This window comes from Sus scrofa, chromosome 16 (genome assembly GCF_054392235.1).
Source record: "Sus scrofa isolate SSC_HxYL_T2T_F1_AM1 chromosome 16, Sscrofa_HxYL_maternal_Yorkshire_Landrace_v2.0, whole genome shotgun sequence".
In the NCBI taxonomy this organism is placed as follows: Eukaryota; Metazoa; Chordata; class Mammalia; order Artiodactyla; family Suidae; genus Sus; species Sus scrofa.
In genome coordinates, this window is record NC_139398.1 from 43,961,249 (window position 1) to 43,987,626 (window position 26,378).

Here is a 26,378-nt window from a genome sequence, read left to right on the forward strand (position 1 = left end):
TTGGAGATACCTTAGAAATCTATACATAGAACTTCCATATGACCCTGCAATCCCACTCTTGGGCATCTATCCGGACAAAGCTCTACTTAAAAGAGACACATGCACCCGCATGTTCATTGCAGCACTATTCACAATAGCCAGGACATGGAAACAATCCAAATGTCCATCGACAGAGGATTGGATTCGGAAGATGTGGTATATATACACGATGGAATACTACTCAGCCATAAAAAAGGATGACATCATGCCATTTGCAGCAACATGGATGGAACTAGAGAATCTCATACTGAGTGAAATGAGCCAGAAAGACAAAGACAAATACCATATGACATCACTTATAACTGGAATCTAATATCCAGCACAAATGAACATCTCCTCAGAAAAGAAAATCAATCATGGACTTGGAGAAGAGACTTGTGGTTGCCTGATGGGAGGGGGAGGGAGTGGGAGGGATCGGGAGCTTGGGCTTATCAGTCACAACGTAGAATAGATTTACAAGGAGATCCCGCTGAATAGCATTGAGAACTATGTCTAGATACTCATGTTGCAACAGAAGAAATGGTGGGGGAAAAACTGTAATTGTAATGTATACATGTAAGGATAACCTGACCCCCTTGCTGTACAGTGGGAAAATAAAATTTAAAAAAAAATATATATATATATTAGTAGGAAAGATTGACTTACAAAACAATTTTTTTAAACCACAGGATTAAATATTAGTGCTTCAAAAGACACCATGAAGAAAATAAAAAAAATAATCCATAGGCTGGAGGAAAATATTTCAAATTATATATCTGATGAATAATTTGTATAGGGAACATGGGAAGAATCTTTCTTGCAACTCTATAATAAGAAGACACACTCAGGATAAATAACTCAAAAAATTAGCGGAAGATAGAAGCAATCATTTTACCCCAGAATGCCTACTAAGAACATCAAAATCATGTTCAACAACATTAGTCATTAGGGAAATACGTATTTAAACCACAGTGAAAAATCGCTTCACACCCACTAGGATGGTTATACTGAGAAGGCAAACAATAGCAAATGTCGAGGATGCAAAGAAACTGGAACACTCCTACCTTGATTGTGGGAACATGAAAGGATACAGCCACTGTGCAGAACAGTTTGATGATTTCTTACAAAGGTAAATATAAACTTAAAAGACAACTCAGCACTTCTACTCCTAGGTCTCCACCCAAAGATTATATATGAATATTCACAGCAGCATTTTCACAAGAGCCCCAAAGTGGGATCAAATGTACATCATTTGATGAAGTGATAAACAAAATGTGGTTTATTTATAAAATGGGACACTATACAATGATAGAACGGAACAGATTACTGACACATGCTGCATTATGTGTGAACATCCAAAAAAATTCTAAGTTAAAGGAGACAGATATAAAAGGCTTCACGCAATATGGGTTCATGTGTATGAAATGCAGGGAAAAGAAGTCAAATCTGCAGAGAGAGAAAGAGATCAATCTAGGCCTCAGGGTGGGAGCAGAAACTGATAGATGAGGGACAAAGGAACTTTATGGGATGATGGAAATATTCTAAACTGGGGGGCAGTAATAGTTGTACAACTCTATAATCTACTATGATTGCTGAATTATAAACTTACAAATGACACAAGAAAAAAAAGATGTAAGAAATGTGATAAGTGCAAATTTATACAAGGACATAATGAAAGCATTAAGGCAAATCATCTCACTGTGTCTGCACAAGATGGTGCCTGAAGTGCATCTTTATGAGTGAGCAACTGGAAGAAGGCAATCCAGGCAAGATACGAGAATGAGAAATGGATGTGCCAAGATATAAAGAGGAGACCAGAGATGAGAGAGAGGTGGGAGGAACTGGCAGGACATTGTGTGTGAGGCTGCTTGCGGGGACTTGGCATCAGCTTAGGAGAATGGAGGGATGAGGAAGTTTTGTTTTTTGTGTTTTGGTTTTTTTTGTTTTTTGTTTTTTGTTTTCCATTTTTACAGCCACACCTGTGGCATATGGAAGTTCCCGGGTTAGGGTTCAAATAGGAGCTGTAGCTGCTGGCCTACACCACAGCCACAGCAATCCAAGGATCAGAGCCACATCTGTGACCGACACCACAGCTCACAGCAATGCTGTATCCTTAATCCACTGAGCCAGGGATCAAACCCACATCCTCATGGACACTATGTTGGGTTTCTAACCATCTGAGCCACAGTGGGAACTCCAAATTTCCTTTTTTTTTTTTTTTTATTTTTTGTCTTTTTGCTATTTCTTGGGCCGCTCCTGCAGCATATGGAGGTTCCCAGGCTAGGGGTCTAATCGGAGCTGTAGCGACAGGCCTACGCCAGAGCCACAGCAACACGGGATCCGAGCCGCGTCTGCAACCTACACCACAGCTCACGGCAACGCCGGATCGTTAACCCACTGAGCAAGGGCAGGGACAGAACCTGCAACCTCATGGTTCCTAGTCGGATTCGTTAACCACTGCGCCACGACGGGAACTCCCCAAATTTCCTTTTTTTATATTCCATTTTGAAAGTAGATATATTAATGATGGGACCAAAAAAAAAAAGACCCTGCCTTCAGATGGCCCCATGTTGGAAAGTTTAGTATTATCCACTGAGGCTACTGAAGACCCCCAGAGGCATGCTGTTTGCAGCCAAGATAGTGGTGGAATCCTAGTCCCAACTTAATGAAGAGTCAAGGCCTATCTTTGGCTTTTATGACTTTATTTTTTGTGTTATAAGAATAACCCAATCAAAATGGCCTTGTTTATGTAGTAAAAAGAGAAATGACTCCCAATATGTTGACATTATAGGAATTTTTCCTTATTTTTTTATAGCAATTTGGAAACTCAGTGAATACATTAATGGTCTTTCATACGACATTTCCTTGTTGCATATACCTGGAGTAATAATTCAAAAGTATTTGCAGATATGCCAAGAAGAACTCTCTAAGAAAACACCTAGAGCGCATTTTTCTTGGACCAAAGCTGCCCTTTAATGTCTTGATCATGATTATTTCACTAAAGATCTCATGAGAACTAGCCAACCAACAAGAACCCTGGAATATCTGGTTTTACTATAGCTAATAACTGTGTGTCTAGTTCACTAGAATATATCCATCAAATAAATATGGTCCAGTCAGTGCAGTGGATTTTTTTATTAGAAACGTGTTTAAATTAGAATGTATAGGAAATGCCTTCTTCTTAAAAAGATATATGTACTTTTGAAAAGACATGCGGCAACTAAAAAAATTTATGTCAATAATATAATAAACAAGTCTCTGGCACCTCTTGTGTGTCACTTCTCAAGCTTTAGATTCCAGTATGGTAGATTAAAAAGATATGTAAGATACAGTCTGTTTTCCTACTGGAGTTTGAATGAAGTGGAAGGAGTCAGGGGATGGGTGGATTGACAATAAACTATGGCAAAATGTGATAAGACAGGGAGTGTTTTAGACATCTAGAATATCACAGATTGCACAGATACAGTAAGGACTAGTTTTGCTTAGAGCAGGTTAAAGAAGGCATCTAGGGATAGATGCTATCTAAGTTGGGCCTTGAGTAACTAAGTCCCCAGGAGTGGGGAATAAAAGCCAACACACACGCCTGCAATCACTTAGATGTTTGGCAGAAACATCAGGCTCAAGAAGCAACAAGGATATCCTTTCCCTAAAACTGATTTTGAAGATTGTAGCAGACTCTGCCTGTCTTACCCTTCCCCTTGACACTTAGGATAGTCAGCAACTTACTATACCCACTGGACTCTTGTCTGAAGGCTTTCTCTACGCTCAGGAGCACATTAGGTCTATAAGCAGAATAAGCTGGAGTGCTGAGTCTTAGCCCAAAAAAATCCCTCAACCCTGAGCTGCATTCCACTTGGCTTCCAGAGGTCCCTGGGGATGGAGGCTCAGGAACCCACAGAACCTGCCCATGAATGGAGTCCAGACATTGACTCCTTTCTTTTCTCACCGGTACTTCCTTTCACCTCCACCTATCTGAGTGACCTGTCACTGTGCCACAATTATCCTGAAACATAGTGCCCTTCAAATAACAACCATTTTCTTTTGCTAGCAATTTCATAAATCAGGAATTCAAGCAGATCCATTGGGTGATTCTTCTGTTTGGTGCTGACAGAGGCCAGTTGGCAGCATATGCAGTTGGTGGATTGCCTGCTTTACAGGGTACAGGAATGCTCCACTTTTCATGCTAGACGATTCAGCAAGAATAGCTAATGGCTGGACTCAGCTGGAACTATCAACCAAAATACCTCCTTTTTTGGTTGGTCTCAGAGTATTTGGGCTTCTTACCTGTCATTGCAGGGCCTCCAGAAAGAGCGCTCCGAAAGTCAGCCAGTGGAAACTGCCATCCTCTTAAGGCCCAAGAATTGCAGTTATATCTGCAGTATTGATTTGACACATAAAACACCCTGCCAAAACAAAATAGACCCTACCTCAAAATGATAGGATTAGCAAAGATTCAAGATCAGCCTCTAGGGCAACCCAACCTAAAACATATGCATTCAGATGAAGTGCTGTAGTGAAGCTCTGCACCTCAGGGTTGGTTCGCCATTCACACAATAGTCATACATCAGCTTACTAGAAGGCAGGTGAGCAGGCATGGAGGTGGACATTCCAGACCTCTCTTGGGGAGTCCAGATCAGCGGGGGAGATCCTGCTCCTATATAACCCCACCCCAATTCTCTGGAGAAGAGTACACACACCTGTTTCCTAGTGCACCCGTGTGCATGCCGCTGCTTCTGCCAGGGGCCGGGCATGTCCTGAGATCGCTGTCTCACTAGCCCACTGGTGGCTCAGAGAAACTCAATTCCCATTCCTACCTCCACTCTAAAGTTAATGTCATCTCACTTGGAGGACAACTTTTGATTCTGCTTTGACTCTGCTACTAACAAGGGTGATCTGGGGTGTGTGGAAATGGAGAGAGTGCAGGCACAGGTGTTCAAAGCTCATCTGGGCAGAGCTCAGCTGAGTATGGCTGTTGAGGGTGGGTAATAACATTTTATCTTAATTTTTTTCTGTTTTTTCTACTTCATGAATTTTTACTTGAACATAGAGTGACTTCATACAAAGGGACCTTATGGCTGGCAGAGGCGGTCATGCTAGATCATTTTAGGGGTATTATTCACATCACCTGAGCAAACATTGTTTCATGCTAGATTCCTGAAGACCGAGAAATTCTGGGTTCCGTTTCCAAGTTATTTGCTAAATAAATGACCTTTGAAAGAAATAAGCCTTGTGAGATTAAGTTTCTACTAATCAACACATTGCAATAACAGTCCTTCTACAATCTATCTCACAGAGTGTGGAAGGCTTAAATAGAGAAAGAGACGTAGAAGTGATATGAAAACCGGAATAAACCAAAATGTTGGTTAAATGTCTCAATTCATTGAGATAAAAGATCATTACCATGCCTAGGTTGTGCTAAACATGTCATAATTATCGAAATGAATAAAAGCATTTTTATTAGTTCTGCAAAAAATTAATAGTAGTTTATAAATTATACAGAAAAATGCTTTGATCCCACAGAATAAGAACCAGCAAATAATTAGAATGAGTTAGTAATTATCCTCTAGCGAGAAGTATTATGAATCGTCCCAAACCCACAAGTTCAAGGAAACTGCAACATATGCAACTTTGAAAAATACAAAGAATCTTTGCCTAGTGCCTTTCCAAGAAAAAATTTGGTTGCATTGGAAATGGAAAATAGTGAGGAGACAGAATTTTTCTATGAACCAAATGGATTATTTTTTAGCTCTTAGGAAATATTGTAACCAGCCACCATAAAAGCCTCAGGCTGAGATGTTTAAAGGTGAGCAGTTACAGCCTTCAACTAGGCAGTCTGGGGGAGGGGTGAGTCGCTGTGCAAAAGAACAGGGAGTCATGTGGTCCAACTGTAAAATAGAAAAATTGCATGTAATTATTTTACAAGCAGAGTGCGATGATGTGAAAGGAAGAACTAATGATGGTGCACTCAGCTTGTTAGAGGCTTTTCCTTCTGGGGAGCTCAAGGTTATAAGAAGTACTGCTCACTGGAATTTTTTTCTTCCTTTTCCTTGGATACATAATGTTACAATAAACCCTGCCCAGAGGGGGTTAATGCTGCAAGGATGTTTTTAAATAATTTCTGTGACCAAAGCCGGAGATACAAGCCTGGCAATAATTCTCCCTGACTTCAAGCATCCTGTATTGATTGATTAATTATTCCACCAATGAACTAACAGGTATTGACCTTATCTGGTTGAGTAGCATTTAGCCAAAAGTCAGTAATCTACATCGATCACTTAATGGAACATCAAAGCTCAGCATTCTGACAGGTTTATGTCATTCAGCAAAAATCTGTCTATGTTTTGCTGATACCTTGACCTTTTGTATCAAGCTGTCTTTACAGAAAACGAAAAGCAATGACAAAATTAAATCTTGGAAATAATGCTTTGTTATGTAAAAGGAAGTCCTTCTTTGACTATTACAAATAGCTTCTGCTAAGATCCCATTGAGGGGTTTCTTTGCAAACTGAAAGGCAGTTTTCTGCATGCTTGCAATTCATGACATTCTGCTGAAGCATGAAATTATCAAAACAATGAACCTCCGGCTAATTAACACTACAGCAGAGCTTCACAGAGGTAACACTGCACAAATCAGATTCTCTATGGAGGGGTCCATACAAGGAGGACTTGGGCCACTGATTCAGCATGGGCAGGACTAGGTACTATCTGCTCTTGACCATTCTGAGTATGAGAATCCTGATTCAAATATTCAGACAAATCCACTGAACCAATTAAATACCTATATATCCACCTCAAAGACTGGAAGAATTTTTCACAACAGAAGGATTAGTTGATAATACCTAAGCCCATGTTAATAATGATAATTATATACTTTGATATCAGATTTATGAACAGTGAAAATGAAACATACACAGTAGATTCTTATTATCTGTCTCCTCCTCATTAAGGAATTGATGATGAGACCCTTAACAAACGTGGCTCTGGCAGTGGTCTCTAGACCCTGCAGAATTCTCTTCTGTGGCTCCAGTACTACGGTCTCATGCGGCCTGGCTCCATTAAGGTGCTCACTTCTTACTTGAGAACTCATATTTTTAAAATGTAATCATTGCTCATGCACTTGACTCAGTAGTTACTGAGTACTAAGGCTTGCCTTTTAAGAAGATTCTGCTACCTTCCATTATGTTAAGACGGTGCTGTATCACAAAGCAGTATGCTCTCTCTCTCTGCATCTCTGCTCCTAAAGGCTGCTTTTGGTCTGGAGGATGCACCTTGTGATGATGCTAAGTGGTGGGCCTATTCAGTTTAAAATTCTTTTAGTTTGAGGCAGTTATTTCAGCTTGGAGCCTTACTTAAAATGCTTCTGACGATTGCCAAGCACCACTGCAATGCATCACATGAAGTGTCCAACGTGTCTTATCTATCTGCATTTGAAGACAAGCGATGAGCTTGTGGCTCCTTTTCAGTTTGATAAGCTTGTATACTCCAGGACACTAAAATCTACGACTTTTTTTTTTTTTTTTTTTTTGGGTTGTACCTGTGGCATGTGGAAATTCCCAGGCCAGGGTTCAAACCCAAGCCACAGCGATGACAATGAGCCACAGCAGTGACAATGCCAAATCCTTAACCACTAGGCCACAAGGAAACTCCCATGATTTGTTAATTAATTTAAACTGAAATTTCTCTTCACCAATAATACTTTTCAATAAATGTTGAAAATTTTCCACAACTAATCTAATAATCATTGTCCATAATAAAAATGGTAAATAGATTTCAGCCTGATTCTAATCATTCTACATTTATTAATATTTCTGTGACTCTAGGTAAGTCACATGTCATCAGCTTCCTTACCTGCAAAATATGGGTGTTGCCCTCAGAGAAATTTAAAGTCCATTCTATCACTTACATTTTATTATGCTTTACTGAGTAATTATCAATAATCTATTTCAGAATAGGCTAGGAAAGCTCACACATACAAACAAAATAATAACAATAGATTGGAGTAGCTTTTCCTCCAAGCTAAAATAAAATCAGAAGAGGCATGAAATAGGAAAAATACTCTACACTAACCTTAAATATTGGGGTGATTCTATTGATTAGTAAATAAAGATCAATGCTTTTGGAACTGAAAGTTGGTTTCATTAAAAATCTGACCTAACAAGCACAGCTCACATGGTGTCACAAGAGACTTTCTTCTGGGCCTTCTGCACTTTGTGGTTTATTAACAATGATGAGGTTCAGAGAATTACTGAAAATCTTAAATGGATAGTTTTCACATTAGAGTAATTTTCCCTTTAAATAGAAGTGATTAAATTAAATCAACGTAGCTAGAAAAACATACAATATTTTTTGTTATGATTTTGTAGAATGCATGATGTATTTTGTCTAAAAATAGTCTTTCCTTTTGGCCAAAACATACATATTAATACTGACTGTTGACTGACATTTTAGTCACTTGTTTGGATTTTGTGTTCATTTTGCATAAACTGTAGAATTTTGTCTCCTTATATATTTTGCTCCACGATATAAACTAGTCAACTGAATTTACATTAATGCTTATTTATCTTCATAATAGGCATAGAGATCCTATATACTAAGTAGAAAATACACTGTCCTTCAGGAGAAATAAAAATGAGATTTTTCCTTTCAAAAAGAAGGATACGCATATCTTCTTGGTAAAACATGTTAATAAACTGCCATATCATTGGACAGACCTTGTTCCAGGAAGCTTGGAAAATAAGTGTATAAAAAACACTGGTGAGTATAACTAAATACGGTAAACTCATACCAATTGTTAAATTTCTAGAAGTCCAAGTCATTGAAGAGAGTGAGGAGCCAGGAATCCAAGTATAAGTCCAATGATTAAAATACAGACTTTGACTAACTAAGAGGCACTACTCTACTGTAGTTCAGGGATCCCAAATGTTTTGGTATCAGGAACTTTTATACATTTAATAACTATTGAGGACCTCAAAGAGTTTGGTTTATGTGTGTTCTACCAATTGATACTTACTGCATTAAAAATTAATTTATTTTTAAGTGATTAAGAACAAATATTTTACATGTAAAATGAATAACAGCTTTAAGAAATATAGCTATACTTTTAAAAAATTGAAAGAATGACATTGTACTTTTTCAAATTCAATGTGTGTCTTAAACGGGGGTAGCTAGATTCTCACATCTGCACTTACATCTAATTTGTTGCAATATGTTATTCCAGTAGAAGTAAATAAAGAAAATCAGACTTCATAAAGATCTGTAGTTGAAAAGAGAAGAATATTTTAATAATTTTTTCATATAGTTGTGGCTATTCGTTATTGCTACTATAGCAAAACTAAGTGGTAGTAGTTTCCTTAAGATCAGTTGCAATTTGGAATCTATTACTATATCAAGAAAATTTTGCACCCTAATTCATTAAAATTCTTTATGCTATCTTTCACATGGAATTTTTTATTATGTAGGGCATTTTGCATGGAATTTTCACCCATAAGTGATTTTTAATATGTTTTATTTTTTAGAGCAGTTTTACGTTCACAACAGAATTGAATATAAAGTACAGAGAGTCCTCACACACCTCCTACTCCCACACATGCATACTTTCCCCTACAATAAACATCCTGCACCAGAAGGTACATTTGTTACAATCAATGAACCTACATTAGTATGTCATTATCCCCAAAATTCATTGTTTACATTAGGGTTCATTCTTGATGTTGTATATTGCATGGATTTTGACAAACACATAATGACATGTATCTATTACTTTAGTCATACAAAACAGTTTTATTGTCCTAAAAATTCTCTGTGCTTCACCTATTTATCTCTCCCTCCCTCCAACCCCTGACAAACGCTGATCTTTTTACTGTCTCCATAGTTTTATATTTACTGGAATGTCACAAAGTTGGAATTATATAGTTTGTAGCCTTTTCAGATTGGCTTCTTTCATTTAGTAATATGCACTTAAGTTTTCTCCATGTCTTTTCATGACTTGATAGTGATGAAATTTTTAGTGATGAATAATATTCTCTCATCTAGATGTACCACAGCTTATCCATTCAGCTACCGAAGGGCAACTTGGCTGCTTTCATATTTGGAGAATTAAATAAATCTTATGTATAAACATCCATGTGCAGGTTTTTGTGTGGATATAAGTTTTCAACTCCTTTGAGCAAACACTAAAAATCAGCATGACTGCTGAATCATATGGTAAGAGTATGCTTAGTTTTGTAAAAATCTGCCAACCTGTCTTTCAGACTGGTTGCACCATTTTGCATTTCTACTGCTCCCCATCCTCACCAGCATTCATTTCAGATTTTCGTGATTCTAAATAGGTGTGTAGTAGCTATCTCATTATTTTAATTTGCAATTCCGTAATGACATATGATGTTGAGCATATTTTGTATCTCAAATTTTGTCACTGGCTACATATACAATCCAGTTGTTTTCCTTTGACAAGATCATTGCATTCACGTTTCAGAAAGTATGTCTCAAATACCCAATCTGAATAAATATTTTTGCATTTCTACTCTTTAAAGAAAAAAATGGTGCTTTGGGGAGGAAAGGCATCAAATTAAGTTCCTTTCTCAAATAACTGAACAAACGTTTGACCTTGAGAAAGTCATCATATTTCCATATCACCACAAGTGATGCCTACTTCTCAGGTTATCATATAAAACAAAAAGACATACACTCAATGGTTAAGATTCAATAAAATTAATTTTTATGCCTCATCAACTATGAGTTCACGGTACTGAAAAATACATGAGCAATAGTATAGTTTCATAGAAGGGGTTTGATTTTGTGCTAAGGCACCTTAGTTTTACCCACCAATAATTTTGCCCCATGCCACAGTGAAAGGCAGATAATGTCTTAGTATTGGTACATACTAGTTTTTGTTTTGTTTTGTTTTGTTTTTAGGGCCACACCCTGGCATATGGAAGTTCCCAGGCTAGGGGTCAAATCAGAGCTGTAGCTGCCAGCCTACACCCCAGCCACAGCAACAACAGATCTGAGCCACATCTGTGACCTAAACCATAGCTCACAGCAACACCAGATCCTTAACCCACTGAGCAAGGCCAGGGATTGAACCCACGTCTTCATGGATATTAGTTGGATTCATCACCACTGAGCCACAATGGGAACTCCTACATAAATACTTTTGAATTTTGGACTTCCTAGGAGGGGCTTAAGGGGCTTAGGTTTTCATGAATAAGCCTTTAAAATCTATGGCTGCTGTGCAGTGAATCTACCAGTTACAGAAGTCTTGAGAAATTGCTGTAACTTGAACACCCTCATTTTAGCCAAGGGTACACATGCAAAAAAACTTTACATACGGTTTTAGGGGTTCACAGATAACCAAGAGGCCAACCCTGGATAATTAGAGCATAGTTAATGAATCCTAGTTAAGAGTTTTATGAGTAGCCCATATTAGAATTTTCTACCCCAAATTCTGAGAATCCTTACATTATAAGTGCCTTGCTTCAAATAAAAGATTCTAATCTCCAGGAACCATGTTCACTATACACAATGTCAAAAATAATTAAGAACACAGTCACTTTAATAACAATGATGTTTCTATAACCAAGTTTAGAAACATTATTTCTGAAAATCCCCAGATCTGTTCCTTTAATTTCTTCCCTATTAAGGAAACTAAAATAAATTATTTATAAAGACTGTTTAAATTTTGATGTACTTGACCTCAAATAAACTGGTTAGATGCTCACTTTCTGATGATTTCAGTTTTGTTTTGTTTTTCCCACCATACTCACAGACAAGGAACATAAATAAAGTTTTCCTACATTTGAGCCTATTGCTGCCAATGAATTCAGGAGAGTATCCCAGTTAACAGACAGCCTCAAGTCAGTATGAAAGGTATTCACAGAAGAGTAGCCACACTGATGCTGTACCCATGGACCATTACTAGTATCTGCAATTTTTAAAAACTATCAGTTTGGCACTATTTTTGCTCATATGAATGGCACACATACTCACACCTAATAGAAGGATTTTCTGGAAAAAGGGAAAGTAGCCTTTTAGTACTTCATTGCCCATAAACTGGGCTTTATGTACAGAAAGTTACTTTACACGGATAATAAACCTAACATAAAACAGTTATTTCTTGCAGCTAATTTACCTTTATAGTTTATAGAGGTGTCTTCTTCATAATGGTACCTTCTGATTCTACTTTCCCTGAGTTCAGCAATCAGTGTGGATTACTGCCGGTTTCCATAGTAACAAGACAACTAATGTTTTTTAAATCTTCATTCATGGACTAGTTTTACAAATAATGTAGAGTTTGGAATGACTGCTTACTAAAGACATTGTGATAGAAACAGATGCCAAAAATGTTAACCCTTCAGATGATGTTTAAAGCTTTTTGTGTAGTTTTTGCTAATAATAGACCCACATATTTAAACGCAGTGATCTACAGATCAAACACTAAGGGGCTTAAGCGACCCTTCCTTAAAGGGATTTTGAATGAATTGTATAATGTGGAAGCAGCTGTTGAGCAGTCATGAAACCTGAGTTGTTAGTACACATTGACCATGATTTGTCGGGAGCTTATTGTTCTTGTCAATGTTAATGAAAATCCAGATTTTCCTCTGAAAAAATCTGACATTTAGAAAGACTTTCCACACCTCTCCAAAAATTAAGGTGAAAGAAATGCTAATGAGGTTAAGTTAATATTGTTAAAGTTAACATGGCTTTAAATTGATTCATGTTCTTAAGTAGTGATGTCAATTGTTGGCCCTTGATAAGTAATTGTTTATTATGCTTTCTTAGAACTACTTTCTGTACTATAATATAAATTAAATGTGTGGAACTCTTTTAGTAGTTATTTTCTTTACACATGTATCGTTGCACATGGATAATGCATTTGCAATCCATTTATAGTACTTATCAATTTATTTAGTAATTAAAATACAATTATTAAAAGCAACACAAATCAGAGTTCCGTCAATTAGTGTGTCTCATTAAAGCTGCGATCTTTGTTTCAGCTCTATAACTTCCTTTAAACCATTTGCCAAGTTTCTAATTTTGTTTTGTTAGCATTATTTCACATTATTGAGATTACAGTTATGTTATGTTATGTTAGTTATGTTAGTTTTTCTATCATCTCTCCCATTAAAATGATGCAGCACTAGGTCACTAAACTCCATCTCAAACTGTCCAAGGGCATATAGAATAAAGTGTTATCTGGTCTTTGGGTTCACTAGAAAAGTGAAAGGATACTAGTTTTCTGAGTCTTTGAATGCCACATACACTTGGGCTTGAGTTAACAATAATGCTTCATATTCCTCCTTGTAAGCACACAGTGTCACCTCTCCACCTCAGAACCAAATCTGCTGGGGGTCCACTAATACAGTGGCACACTTCCTTGTAGGATATAATTTACAGTCATCATCAAGGGTGCTTTATCTGTGACACTAAACCTCACTTACCCTCGGAGCAGATTATGCCTCCATTTGTAGGTCTGGTCTTAGGTGGAGTGTTTGCATGACTGTTCTGTACCTCGGTGGGGTTACTTGTCCCACATTTGTTAATGTCAGGAGTTTGCTCTAGCTGTAGCTCACTGTTATCTAGCATTTCAAAGGCAAGTTAAAAAAAACCCAGCAGGGCCCAGATGAAATATTTTCTTTCAATACAACCAAGCTGCAGGCATAAAACACAATAGTAAAATACACAATGGAACAAAGTAAAAGGCCTTTATAACAGAGCTTTGTCATGCCACTGTGCATATTTCATAACATCAGCTACTGTTTTTCTCAATTGACATCATATAGGCCTCAGTTAATGAAAAGAGACATGGAGCATATTGCATCAAATAGGTGCTGGACAGGAAACAGAAAATGGATCATGAATCCAGGCCCCCTAGCTAAAGCAGTCAAACCTCTGAATAGCAAAAGGACTAATGTGTTTTAGCTGTTCTCCCTTGCAGCCATAAACCCAAGAGCAACATTGAAAGTATTGTCTTTTCTAGGTTGCTCACCAATCCCCCACCCACCTCACTCTACCGTGAAAGCCAGTCAGCAAGGATCAAAAACATTTCCTTTTAAATGAATCATGGCAATCCAATAAAGATGCAACACGCAGATTATGTTCAAATCAATGACAGAACCATAGCCAGTATCAGCAGGCCTCAAGGAACAAAAATTGCTCACAGTCAGGGGGTGTCTGTCCAATTATGAGCTGTGGGGCTAAACACAGAGCACATGCTATGCTTTGGGCAAAATCCCTTGAGCTTCTACTGTTCTGGCTTCTTTAAGCAACTTTGGGCTATTGTAATATTGCCCTCCTTCCTACCTCCCCAGATGGGCCATGACAGCTTAGCTGAGCCTTCCAAAGGGGGCCTTCAATGACACAGTTACACCCAGTGAACAGGCAAACAACTGTAACACTAATATCTAGAAATAAATGTTCACATAAATAGGAGACAGGGTTAGTTTTAAAAAGCCAATTATTATGCATGATTATTCAAGAATCCTGAAGGAGTTCCCGTCATGGATCGGTGGTTAATGAACCCAACTAGCATCCATGAAGACACAGGTTCAACCCCTGGCCTCACTCAGTGGGTTGAGGATCCGCGTTGCCTTGAGCTGTGGTGTAGGTTGCAGATGCAGCTCAGATCCCACCTTGCCTGTGTCTGTGGTGTAGGCTGGTGGCTACAGCTCCAATTGGACCCCTAGCCTGGGAACCTCCATATAAAGCAGGTGTGGCCCTAAAAAGACAGAAAGACCAAAAAAAAAAAAAAAATCCTGAAAAATAAATACAAAGAAGATTTTTTTTCTTTCTTTTTTTTTTTTGGGCCTCACCCACAGCATATGGAGGTTCCCAGGCTAGGGGTTGAACCAGAGCTATAGCCACTGGCCTACACCACAGCCACAGCAAGGCGGGATCCGAGCCACATCTGTGGCCTACACCACAGTTCATGGCAATGCTGGATCCTTAACACACTGAGCAGGACCAGGAATCGAACACATGGATACCTCATGGATACTAGTTAGATTCGTTTCTGCTAATCCATGACGGGAACTCCAAAAAGAAGATTTTTAAGTGTTCAAGGAACTTGCCAATAACCATGCATCTGTTAAAAAATGAAACTGTTTTTTCATTGCTTCCCATTGCAAATATTTGAGGGGGAAGGAGATACTTTTCTATTTGAGAAGCAAAGGGAATAAACCTGTTTAAATATATACACATTACTGTGTGTCTACCACACTCATTTAAAAATAGTATTTAATAGCATCAACCAATTAAAAGATCTAATTTCCTTAGACCTCTCTTCCCTGGAACTGGCTATTGTCCTTTTCATGTATCACTGAAAGTTTGTTTTCATATTGGCATGGCTAGAAAAGTATGATGACACTCATTTTAGTCGGCTAAGGTATAAATGAAAAGAGAAAAAGATAATCAAGGATCAAACAGCAAAATCACAGAATATGCTTCAGAGACTGAGGTTTTTATTCCAGAGTAATACCAATGAGGTATAAGACTTCACCCAAGTCATCACCCTCCCAAAGTTTTAGTTTCTTCATCAGCCACATATTTTCAGCTCTAATTTTTTATTTTCAGATCCAAGAGTGTGCTTCCAATTAAGAGAAAAACCAACCCAGAGACTTTCACATTTAGTGAAAAAGAAAGTGTATGGTCTTCAGACTCTTTCAAGAGCATTTCGGTGCTATGTAAAGATTTGACAACAGTTCATCTACCATGGGCTATTTTTCTTCTCTCATACTAAAGAAATGCTATTAATACGTTACCTCATTTAATTCACTACCTACTAATAACCTCCTCTATGACTAGCCCAAAGGTCTAAAATAATAGCTAATAATCATCTGCTCTTTAGAAAACTCTCTGCTTCTAAGGATGTGCCTACTTCCTCTAATTTCAACGGGCCATTGTAATTCACACTCATATTCCCAGAGTTTACTGATCTCTGTGAGTAGTCAGGGCATATGGCACAGTTATCCTCTCTGGGAGGAGAGAATCATTTATTCCAAAGAGAAAGAACTTATCAGATCTAGACAGATTTCTAAAACACCTGTAAGATAATTTGGATTCACAGCAGTAATAAAATAGCAAACAAATTTCCCTGTCCTGAAAATGATAAATTACTGTATTTCATTGAGCAGATCTTTCTTTATCTGATTTGTTTTAAAAATGATAAATATGTCTCCATAAATCTGAAGGCAACCCAGGAGTCGCCATCTACCTAATTGAATCAGAGCTTATATGATTCAAAGAGATAAGAACATATTAAACAAAGGAGGATATTTTACACTGCAGAAGTGGATATAAAATTCACCTTTGAATAATACAGGATGAAACACAAATATTCAAAACAGACGAAGTATCAAAATGGAAGTATAATTAGAGGGAGCTGTCTCCATTTACGAATAAAACCCTGTTTGAAATCTCAGTTTTACTTTTGCAAACATTCTGACCAGTTTTATGATGATTTCCTTGTGCATTTACTTGTTGATTTCCCAGTTACTTGTAGTTTATAATGAAAACTTTTGTCAGTAAATTTTCCTTTCTGTTCATGACCTTAGTGTTTCCATTATCAACTATTATATGTTCTGTGGTTTTGATTTTCATCTTTTCAGGGAAAAAAACCTCTCTTTCCAATACACATTTCTTTTGTGATTCTTGCTGTCAGCATTTAGCTTGTTTCCTGTGTCACTCTGCTCTCCTCTTGGGCTCTGCCCTCTTCCACATTCTGGCTGCCCTCTAACTGAGATATCTGCTTCATCTCCTTTTAACTCTTTGTCATTATTTTCGATTTTTTACTTTCTCTTCAATTCTTCTCAAAGTAAGACTCTAGCTCCTTCTCTGACCACTTCTGGGTAAATGTTTGGCTTCAGAACTCTGCTCCTGGGTCATCATTTCTGCCACACAGCAGAAGGACATCTGAAAGCGCATGGCGACTTAAAGGAAAAGAGCTTAGTCTACTTAGACAAGTAAAGAATGAGTTTCCCATTGATTTTTATGAACAACGACACTAATGCCATTTGGAATCAGGAATCCTTGACACAGTCTCTCAAGATAGAAAAAACAAAATCTGTCTTTGACATGAAAGTGGTAGGTAATTGTTTCATTTCATAAATGGAGACCTTTCAAAACAAAACAAAATTCTTGCTTTTCAGATGGCTTAAGTGAATATTACATGAAATCAGTGAATTCTTTTCCATTATAAATGTATGCATAAATCTCATTTTTTAATGTAAATAAGAGGGAAAAAACAAAAAATAATGTGGTGAAGGAAGGCATATCTGAACAAATTAAGGTATATGGGATACTGGAAAGGGGAGTTACCTCAGATTAGCCAGAAGTATTTTGAAAATATAAATGGGATCACGATACTCCCCATATCAAAATTTCCAAGGGCTTACTATAATATTTAAAATAAAATACAAACTTCTTGTTATCAACTACAAAGCCCTACATTACCTAGTCCTTGCCAATATTTCCAACCTTATACTTCACCCCCTCTCTATCCCATAGCCTAAAGCCCACCCTTAAATGATCCACTGGAGTTTCACATGCACTCTGTCAGTTTCTTGAGCAAAACAAGCTCATTTCCCCCTCAGTATGGTAGCACTTCTTGTTCCTCTTTCTGGAATGTTCTACCTCCAATTCTACTCAAGGATCACTCTATCACTCCTGCTGATATATGACCTCCCCAGAGTCCCCTTCCTCAATTTTTCTGTAAAAAGGACCACTTCTCCTTATCATTATCCCCTAGATTCTTTTGTGCTATATATTTTTCTAAAACATTACAAAAAATAGTGCCTAGCACAAAATGATCAAAAATTGATTTTTTAATAAATTAATGGAATTATTGAGTTTGTTTTAAGAATAAAATTAAGATAATATACAAAAAGTACTTAGTACAGTCCTTGGCACATAAAAAGTGTTCAAAAATTATCTAACTTTTCCCACAAAATTACCAAGTTCCTTGGATAAATGATCATGTCTTTTTTGCTTACATCTCTCTTCTCAGGACCTAGGACAGTTCCTGGCCCATAAGAAGTACCCATTAAATCCTTTTCTTTGAATGGATGGAAGAAAGAATATTATAAGCTAGACAACACCTTAAAACATAGTTACTAAAAAACCAACAATGATATGATGTCACTTATAACTGGAATCTAATATACAGCACAAATGAACATTTCCACAGAAAAGAAAATCATGGACCTGGAGAATAGACTTGTGGCCGCCCGAGGGGAGAGGGAGGGAGTGGGAGGGATCGGGAGCTTGGGGTTATAAGATATAGCTTGGAATGGATTTACAATGAGATCCTTCTGAGTAGCATTGAGAACTATGTCTAGATGCTTATATTGTAACAAAACAAAAGGGTGGAAAAAAATGTATACATGTAAGTGTATCTTGGCCCCCATGCTGTACAGTGGAAAAATAAATAAATAAATGAACAAATAAATAAATAAAAAACCAACAATGAATAATACTCCCAATTGAATAACCTAAAGTATGAAACTAAGCAAGCATTTAAATTCCCTTTGCTCAATTATATTTATTGAGAACTTACTACACACAAACCTTGATGCTAAATGCAGCAGAAGAAGCATAGGTAAACAGCAATAGATGTAGCTCCACAAAGTTTAAGATAAAACTAAGAATAACTTACCCGGTATAGAAATGAGGGAGTACACCTAGACAACGACATCACCACTTTAAATTTGGATACCTTGGAAAATTGTGTATCGATAACTGAATAGAGAAAGAAAAATGAAGTAAGTGAATATCTAGCTATAATGTAAATAAGAAAGAAATGATTTACAGTCTATAGATCACTCATGGTTTAATTAAGACATGTCTATGGTTTTAATTGAGTTAGTATTACACAGCAAGGAAAATATACTCAAGCTATTTTCTCTAAACTACTGTCACCAAGAGGATAACCACTGCATTAAAATCTTCTAAGTAATGAAGTTTAATACAAATTTTCAGATCATGAAAAAATTAAAAAGAAATTATTTAACTAAAGAAATCTAAAGAGACTATCTACAATGTATGAGATAAAAATATATGAAAAATAAGGATGACCTTATTTAGAGGCACCAGGAATGTAATCTTCATACAGCTATTACAACCCACTTAAAGCTGGAGAGAAGAATTTTAAAGCATTTTTGTGTTTTATTTTTAAAAGCTTACCACATCAGTTTATAGCCCAATAATGAATCCTCATTCTCAAAATGTATGTGAACTCCTGATTTTAAGGCAAGCTACAGATGCAAAATTATTTCAGAAGCATGCACAACTTTTCCCTTCAACTGCAATAAAAACAAATAATTTCATCTTATACTTATCAATCTTTCTTTTCTAAATGTGCAAAAGCTTGAGGAAGCCATTTCACAATAATTATCTACTCTTAAAAACAAGAATAATTTTCTCATGAAAGTAAGATAAATTAAGTTTTTATACTGCTTTCATTAATATACTTCCCAGCTAGTTACTACAATAGTTTCTTTTCAAATAGTTCTCTTTGAATTATCATATTTAATTTTGTTCACTCAATAAATATGACATAACTTCTAACTATATTCTCTGGACCTAAACTGAAAAGCTTCTTTAATTAGCCTGAAATTGGTATTTTTCTGTAAACAAGCAGCTAACTTGTAGCATTCCACTCCCCATAGTTCAAATTTAATAATGAATTAAAGTTGTTACTATAAAGTAGATCTTTTATTTTGGGGGAAAAAAAAAAAGGAATTGCATACTTCCGCTTCTTTATGGTTCAATGACACTTAACATCTGATATTATGCTCCTAAAATCAACTCTGCAAAAAATGAGTTAGGTAAACTAAAAAGAGAAAACAATCATTATTTTAGGAAGTGTGCAAGGCCCACGTTTCATGCTAACTCTAAAGTACAAAGCCGGATTCCTTTATCACGCTGATCATGGGAGTGAAAGAAGCAGAGTGCACGTCAACAGAGCTGCTCAGATGGGCAGGGACTGCCATGTACTGCCAGCTTCAATCTCACAGAGTAGAACACTAGTTAAAATACTTGAATAATTCCTTTCTCTTTTTATTATCCGAACTGTGCTTAAAAAAAAAAAAAAAAAAAAGGAAAATAGCTCGATAGGAATAATTCATTAAAAAAAAAAAATACAACTCCTGCAGACTCACTTAAGAAACCAATACTCACCTTAATAAAAAGTAAAGATTTATAAATAGGTCAGCTAATGAAAATAATTAGAATGTCCCAAACGAGAGAACCACCTTCTAAACCGATACGGCTGATGTGTGTAAAGGCAGGCTAGCCCTTCACAGAGGACCACATAAGTAACCTGCAATTCCTCTTTGACAGTGGTCCTTCGGGTCTCACAAATGACATAGAACAGAAAGAACTTGAGTATAAATACTGGACATACTGACATATATTTTATGACTTGTTTGGAGATTTATATTGCCAGAATATTAAACACTTCATTTAATGTTATGTTTTATTGAGATTACTGCATTTTGGCTATGATTTCGTTATTTCTCAAAAAACATTTTTAATTGTGTGTCACAAAAAACTTTAAAGAAAATGAATTTACAATGATTTAAATCTCAGAATTCTATCTATAGAAAATACTTCGAGAAGAGTAACCAGTATGTTAAGTATGCATGACGTGAACCTGTGATGAAAATGCATCTCTCATTCTTTCTACAATCATCTCTTTCAACCTTCCCCTTTGTCCCTGCAAGAAAACTTTTGAAGATCTCTGAATTTTCTACTCACTCTCAGGTAACAGACAATTCTACAGTCTCTATAGATTGCCAACAGCCTCAAGTCAAAATTTAGGTTTTCCACTTCTCTGCAATAATAAAAAATCTAATCTCAATTTAAATCTGCTCTTCTCCTGAGGTTTGAAACCTGAAGTGTGAAAAGGATACACCTGGTTGCCTTCTTATCTTACCTCCCTGCTTACTCTCTTGCCCCTGCCTCTAACTGCTCTTTCATTCCCTCTAGGATGTAAGGTAGGGAAATTTGGATTGATAAGGATAGAACAGGTCTTGCTGGGCTTGATAAGTTCTTGCTCTCTGGTTCTGAAGACGTTTACAGTGAGTACATTTAATGTAGTGCTCTTGAGACTCCTTGGAAGTTCCCTATTAAACTAAGGGAACTAAGATAGATGTTTCTCAGTCGCCAGGCAACCAGTAAATCCAGCCTCTTTCTGCTAAGACTTTCTTGCCTTTTGAAGACTTCATGGAAAAGAATCCAAGTTGATCCACACTCTGCAAGTGTGGTCCACATCTGCATCAGATATACTCACACATACTTTGACTCAACAAACTTTTGGACTATTCTCAATATCTATACCACTGACTGTCCTGGCTCTTCCAACAAAGCAGCTAAGTCAATTCTCTTCGCTTTTGGCTTTCTCAAGAATCCAGTGTTCTCCAGGAGGTTTCTGAAAGCCTTTCTCAGTGCAGTGGGAGTTAGTTTACCTCCATCCTACCCTTTCCCAAAGATGGGTCAGGAGCCATATATACCATGATTATTCTTAACAAAGAAGTCTACTTATCCATCCCCCTTTTCACAAAATCCTCTCTTCTGACCCTCTTTGTAAAATTTTCTGACCTTGTTAAGAGTCTGAGAGTTATAGAAGAGAATCTCTCTCCACTTCCTTTGTAAACTCGTCATAATTGGGCTGGGGTGGGAGCGGTGGTGGTGGGAGGAGGTCTTATCTCACAATGCTTTGGCTTCTTGATAATCTGTCACACTGCGGCCTCAAACCAAACTGAAGATAGTCCATACTGTGCGTTATACTAATACCTTAGTTACTCCATACATGGGCAAATGGAAAAAAATAAGCAATAAAATAATGAACTCTGACATCTCTATATAAATTATTTTCACTCCTGAGCTTCTGTAATATGTTAGCTTTTAAACATGAAATGTCTCCATTGTATTAACACCTCTGTACAGTCCATATAACATTGAATCAATTTTTCAGCTCTTTCCTTGATGATCTGCATTAGAAGAGAAAGGATATTAAGCTTTCTGACATCTAAGCTTTGAGGCTTCCACTGAGGTTATTTATTTTCAATTACATACCAAGTGACAGCAACAATGCTGTGTTGTGAATTAAATGGCTTTGATTCTTCATTTAGTGTGAATTCAAAGCTCAAATATAGATACAACCAAGCATGATAGAGGTGAAATCCAACAGGGGTCCTGTGAATAACAGGATTTAGTTTAAATAGCTACGTTTTGAACTTATATTCCCCCTTCAACCTATTCTGCAAGTAGTGACCATTATAAGCAAGAATCAAAATGCATGAACACCAGAAACTACAGGAGAACAAATGGAAATGTCACCAACAATATTTATGACAGCCTATAATTATTTATTTATTTGATTAATTGTTTATTTCCTGTCTATATCACCAAAATGTATATGCAAAGAGAGCAGACACCTTGACTTTCTTATTCATCATGTATTTCCAAATAACTGGAAGAATAATGTTTAGCACACAGTAAGCACTTGGTAAATAGTTGATCAACTGAAATGGGTTGAAGAATGGATGAATAAATTAATGAAAAATAAATTTTTGAGTGAATACTGGAGTTAATTCTAGAATGGAGATTTAATTTGTTATGCTTTCCGGTTAATGACCAGCCTTAAATCATCAAGACACTGATGTTTTAATTATAACCATAGAGCTTTTAATTTTTAATTCATTCCCAGAGCTTAAAAAATATATTTTACTGTGAATAAAAGAGGAAAGAGCAATCAAAGATGAGTAAAACAAATAACTTCTTTCACATTAGCTGGAAAACCACATCTAGAGACTATGACATTATGATGTCAGAGGTCAGGCATGGGCAACTGTATTAGTTTCACAGGGTTACTGTAACAAAGTACTGCAAACCTATGGCTTAACACAACAGATATTTATTCTCTCACACTGCTGGAGACTAGAAATCCAAAATCAAGGTGTTGGCAGGGTTGGTTCCCTCTGAAGTCTCTGAATGTGTCCCACGCCTCTCTCCTAGGTTCTGGGAATGTAAGTAGATCTTGGTGTTATTTGGCTTGAAGCTCCTTAACTCAAATCTCTGCCTCGATCTTCACAAACGTCTTTCTTTTCTCTGTGTCTCGAATTTTCTTTCCTTCCTCTTATAAGAGCATCCATCATTGGGTTAGGATCCTAAATCTAGGATCATCTTACTTGAGATCTTTAATTTAATTACATCTGTAAAAACCTTACTTCCAAATAAGGTCATAATCATAGTCACTGGGATTTCAGAAGGATATATCTTTTGGGGAGATAAAATTCATTCCACTACAGTAACTTCCAGGTATTGGTCAATGGAAGCCAATGCTAAATCTCTTCAGAACTATAAATCCCTAAGTTCAGCTATTTCCCAGTCTTGGCTTCTGAACCAAGTGTTCTGATTTCTCCATGTATAGGTTCAGATGCATTCCAAATCTCAGACTAATCCAGGCATGATTTGGTCCTTCCTGTTAGACTGGGTCCTGCTGGTGAACTCCTGCCACACTGTGGTAATGACCACCTGCCTTTCCAGCCCTCAAGTGTCAATTCCTGCATTCCATTAGACAGATACCATGTACTCTGGGGAACATGCTACTTCCTTTTGTATCCTGTTTAAATCACAACAGAGGTCTGAACATTGAGTTTTGCTCACCTCACTATCCCAGCCTGTGGTTCAACATAGAGGACACATTTCATATAAGGAATGCAAACCCCATCTGCCCTGCGTAGTCAGGAAAATCCATGATGCCATGCATATTCAACGGTCCCGAAAGCAACATTCTGCCCTGATGTTTCTTCTTCACTGAGACAAGAAGTTGCCTGAAAGTTAACATTAAAGTGTTTGATTCTCAAATGTCTTCTTGGTGAGGTCTGCCAACAGAGAAAGAAGAATGCCATGAAGAACTGGGGACAACACAAACCTGGGAACCGACGAGGGGGCCCTAGAGGAGGATCTGCCTTTTCCCCATTTTTCCTACACCTGACCTGCCTTCAGTTCTGTCATTCTTGCTAGAAATTTTTAATGCCTTTTCTCCCAGTTTCCTCAAGGTGATGATAAGCATGGAAGAGAAAGAATGACAATTCCCCCAAAGTGCAATTAATAGCATTTTATATCATGAATAATACTGCAGGCCTTGTAGAAATTTTAGGAAGATAAATTGATTTAACATATGTTCTTGGAGTGTGTGAGAAATAGCCTAACAGATGCAAACTTCAACTGGACATGGATAGACTCCATGCTTTTTTCTGGTTAATACAGTGACCCAGGAAGAGGAGACCGGCCACTTGGTCCCGAGTAACCAAGTGAGAACTAACTTGTTCTGTGAGTTCAAACCATTGGGAGTTTAGCTTCATCCATCAATATAAACCAGCAGAGATTAGATTCCTCTGAACTCTAAAAGGAGTAGTTATAATTGTCAGACAGGATTCACACTAAAAGAAAGATTCATCAAAAAAGAAAAGAGAGTTAAAGTAGAGATTTGCTGACTCTATGCGGTAGCAGTCATTAGTTACTCTTTCCACCTGTTGATACCTGGTGCTGTAATGCACATTCTGCCAGCAAACTGAAACTAGAACCTTGCATTCATTAACATGAAAGCTGAGATCCCAAATGCTGGAAGTCTGTTGGATTTTAAAAATTAATAATTTCAAATCAAATTCCAGCTGTTCTAGAAGATTATAAATTTCCCTGTACTGAATGTGCATTTTCATGGGAGAATTAAACAACTGGAGCTGAATGCAGCTGCCCACTTTAGACAGGGCATGGGATTTCTAGTTTGCCTCAGTCATCACCATTCCCTTTTGTCTTCCTGAGGCTGTGGCTGAAAATCAGCTGCTATTCCCATGCTATTTCCCCACACTAGGCCTGTTTCAAGCATTTACAATGCAAACATATCCCCTATATAAATTTGCAAATCTGAAATTTGCCACCCGTGATGTAACATCTCAAGAGTTCCCCTAAACAAAAGTATGCTATATTGGTCAAGCATTTTTTTTTTTTTAACGGCCACACCTGTGGCATGTAGACGTTCTCAGGTCAGAGATTGAATCCGAGCCACAGCTGCGACCCATGCCACAACTGCGGCAACACCAGATCTTTTAACCCACTGCTCCAAGCTAGGGATCAAACCTACACCTCCACAACAACTGAGCTGCTGCAGTCAGATTCTTAACCCACTGTGCCACAGCAGGATCTCCTGTTCAAGCATGTTCTGTGGAAGGATGGATCCTTTAGAACCTAGACTTCTAGAGGGAGGATGGACTTTGATCACGAACCTCTGCTCACTGCGCTAGTTACTGAACTGTGGACTTACATTCAGCGAACACTTTTCCCACAGATGGAGCACTTCCTATGTGCCACCAACTGTGTGACTCTAGAATTTCTGTGTCAACAAATTCCATGAAGACTTTGAAGTGTTGCGGAAACAACAATGTGGGGCTGGGTAACCACAGGAACTTGGCTTATCTTCCTCATAAAGCTTCCTCTTCAACTTGAGCCTCTGCCCATCTTTTGCTCAAGACTGCCACGAGAACAGCAAGGCCTCTAAAGCACTTTGGAAATACTTGTAGCATATACTTACCTTTGTTATAATTTGAGATTGGATCTCTCCTATGTTATGGACGATGAAGTCCATGTCCTTTGGGCAAACTGTGTAACAGGCCACTTAGGCTTTTGCAAATGTTGAAAGATCAGGCAGGATTGATTGGTTTGCAATGCAATATCTCAAGCTGACCAGGGATAAAATTCCATCTATGAACATAAATCAATTTTTAGATGTTCCTTAGCTCAACACTGTTAATAGCAGGCTTTTTGTATTTCAGCTCCCTCAGTTGCTTTAGAGATTTTTCCATACCAGGGCAGAAGAAAAGTAAAAACAATTCCACAGTGATGACTCAGAATGAAGCCCAGTTATTCCCCCTGGAAGACAGAAAGAGAGAGAGGGAGAGAGAGAAGGAGGGAGGGATGAAGGGAGGGAAAGAGAGAGAGAAGGAAAGAGAGAGAGACAGAGAGCAAGCGCACAATGAAGATGCAACATGTTGGGATAACTGGATGCACTATAATCAGTTTTTTCAAGAATTTACCAAGTTATTATCAAAGGAATGATGTTTGCATGCTCTTGTGTGAACATTAGTAGACACTTAAAATGATGTACATATTATATAAGTTATTAAGTTTTTGAGGTGGGAGCAATAGTTAGAACCACATGACTTTGCAAATTGTATGATGAAGTAAGACACTTGTCTGAATGTACAATTTTAAACATCTGTATAGCTTGTTAAACTAATGGAGAGAATATTAGCTTTATAACCTGACAGAAACATAGGTCAAAAAAACTGAGAGTTCTAAAAC

The 26,378-nt window shown here is 37.4% G+C and overlaps 1 long non-coding RNA gene across 8 annotated transcripts in view; it reads right to left on the reverse strand.

The window, feature by feature from the left end:
- The window catches only part of LOC106506482 (uncharacterized), a 235,238-nt gene that overhangs the window by 64,653 nt on the left and 144,207 nt on the right, over positions 1–26,378 (reverse strand). For 2 of the 8 annotated variants that reach the window (XR_014831289.1, XR_014831288.1), the window contains exons 4-5: positions 18,667–18,749; positions 4,303–4,421 (exon numbers count right to left, since the gene is read on the reverse strand). This is a non-coding gene — a long non-coding RNA (uncharacterized LOC106506482). Of the gene's footprint in view, positions 1–4,302; positions 4,422–18,666; positions 18,750–21,611; positions 21,788–23,681; positions 23,900–25,608; positions 25,947–26,378 lie in introns of all 8 variants that reach the window. The other 6 variants (XR_014831293.1, XR_014831292.1, XR_014831291.1 and 3 more) reach the window with 5 other exon arrangements.